The sequence below is a fragment of the Mesitornis unicolor genome, unplaced genomic scaffold (assembly GCF_000695765.1).
Source record: "Mesitornis unicolor isolate BGI_N332 unplaced genomic scaffold, ASM69576v1 scaffold8380, whole genome shotgun sequence".
In the NCBI taxonomy this organism is placed as follows: domain Eukaryota; kingdom Metazoa; phylum Chordata; class Aves; order Mesitornithiformes; family Mesitornithidae; genus Mesitornis; species Mesitornis unicolor.
In genome coordinates this window covers 248,637-250,857 of record NW_010156273.1, presented here as the reverse complement: position 1 = coordinate 250,857, position 2,221 = coordinate 248,637, and positions in this window count along the sequence as shown.

Below are 2,221 nucleotides of genomic sequence, written 5' to 3'. Positions count from 1 at the left end.
TAGCTTGAAAATCAGTTGTGAATATTAAACCTGTTTGTACCATTACGCAGAAGGCAAGACTTTACCTAGTAGTGTACTGATTGCCTGAAATCCTGGAAATTCAATGCAGTTGGGATTCTTTTTTCCCACGACTTTTGTCTTGTTAACTAAACCTGCAGCTAGTCAGTGGTTTCAGGATTTTCTGCACTCTCCATATTTCTTAATGTTTTTCAGGTGTTTTATGGTGCCTGATTTTGAATCTCTCTTGATGCTGAAGTTCTCTTTTTTAACAAAGGGAAGATAACTAAATTCAGATCGGCAGAATAGATTTTTGGCTAGCATAGGCTGACCTTAGAAAGGAAATATTTCCCCCCCCCATGTTTAGTATTGTGAAAGCATGTAGTAACGTAAGTAAGAGGTAAGGTTTGGCTGTGAAATAAAGCAGTATAATGAAGCAAAGTCTAATACTGAATTGCAGTCTTGGAATGCAGATAAGTGGCTCTCCATAGTAGGGAGTTAAAGCTCTTTCTGTAAATACGTCTTTCTGTTGATAAGTTGTTAATGGGGCAAAATGTTGGGCTGCATGAACTCGGTGTGCAATGCTGCAGCTTGGGTGTTTTGTCTCTGGATAGAGTTTGGATGAGTTGGAGTAGAGCAGCTCTTTATTTTGTGCACTTTGTCATGTTAATTCATCCACATGTTGGAGCGTGTTTAAAGGTAACATTCGTAGCATAAATTTAGTGGAAATTTAGTGCTTTAGCTCTGTTGTTAGCTAACACATACTTCAGGCAGTAAAATTTTGTATGCTCTTTGCATCTTTTAAACAGGCACAAGTGCTGTATTCCTGCCCAGTTTACCTGTCCAAATACTTTCTTGAACTGAAAGTCCTGATTACAGGTGTATTTTATTGCCAGCTGTTTCAGTTGCTTACCTTCCAAAGAAGGAGATTTGCCTGCCTTCCCTTGCAGTGGCAGGACAGCCTTTGAAAAGGTTTCTTTTATTATGATCGCTCTAGGTGGTTCAATGAGGTGATTTCTGGTGAGCTGCTTTGGCCAGGATGACCAGTCTGCTTTCTGCTAGAGCCAGTCTTCTGTGTTGCTGGCACTTGTTTTGAGTGAAGGTCAGGGAAGCAGGTTTTGAGCAGATGCCTTCACAGCGCTGCCCACGCACGAGTTGAGGTGAAAGATTTGTTTATGTAGGCCCTTTGCAGCCACCTGTCAGCATGGGCTGCTTTTCTGACCGTCATTACATTGAGGGATGTCCTCTGTCAAAATTTATCTTTCATGTAGCTGACACGTGATATCTCTGTGGGCTCACTGCTCCTCACAGTTGATATGTTCTGTGTCCTCCTCAGCTGGCGGTTTCTTAAGTGGGTATAATCCATTCAGCAGATTTCCTGGAACTTCTCTTAACATAGCTGTGCTACTCTCTTACTCCTTTGAAACTGCAGGTTCCTCCTTGACCTCCTATGCTTGGGTGAGCTGCAGCTACCACACTACAGCCAAAGCAGTAGTTTGAAAGATCTTTCTTATCCCTTTATCTGTTTTGTTTTTTTTCAATATGCCTGCCTCCTTAAGCAAGAGATGTAGGAAATTAATTTCTGCATGGATACTTGAGTACAACTGTTTCTGTGAGATTGTTCTTTGTCTTCAGGTTTTTGATATAATCAGTGTCTTCTAAAGAAGTCTTTTGTTTTTCAAAAGAAAGGGAAGTGGAGTTTCTCCTCAGTTGTTTCTGAGACCTTTGTAATGTGACATAAAAAAGTGTGAAATGTATTTATTTTCCTGTGAGGTCCTACAGGTATTTGGCCTTATACAGTCCCCAATTTGGTACTGAAAGATGATACCATAACCAGCTCTATGGCAGCCTCTATTGCCATATTTTTCCAAGCTTGCTGTCATACAGTTCTGAAGGACTCTTATTTGGGATTCAGTTTTGTGTGGAGAGGAACACCTATAAAGCAAATAGCGCTGTGCACACCTACTTGGCATTGTATTGTTAGTTGTGTTAATTGCCCTGGACCTGGATATCTCTCGTTTTGTTCTGTAAAACAGTTGTGCAAATTGAAATATTGGTAGCATATCATGCAAACAGTGAGACTGTGTCTGGGAGCGTTCCTAAATTGAAGCCACAGTATCAGTGGTGGTCTGCTGTTTGGTTTGGTTTCAGGCTGTATTGAAATTGCTGCCTTGTTTTGGTTTCACATGCATTCTTATAACAAAAATGTTTGTGTTTTAGGGAT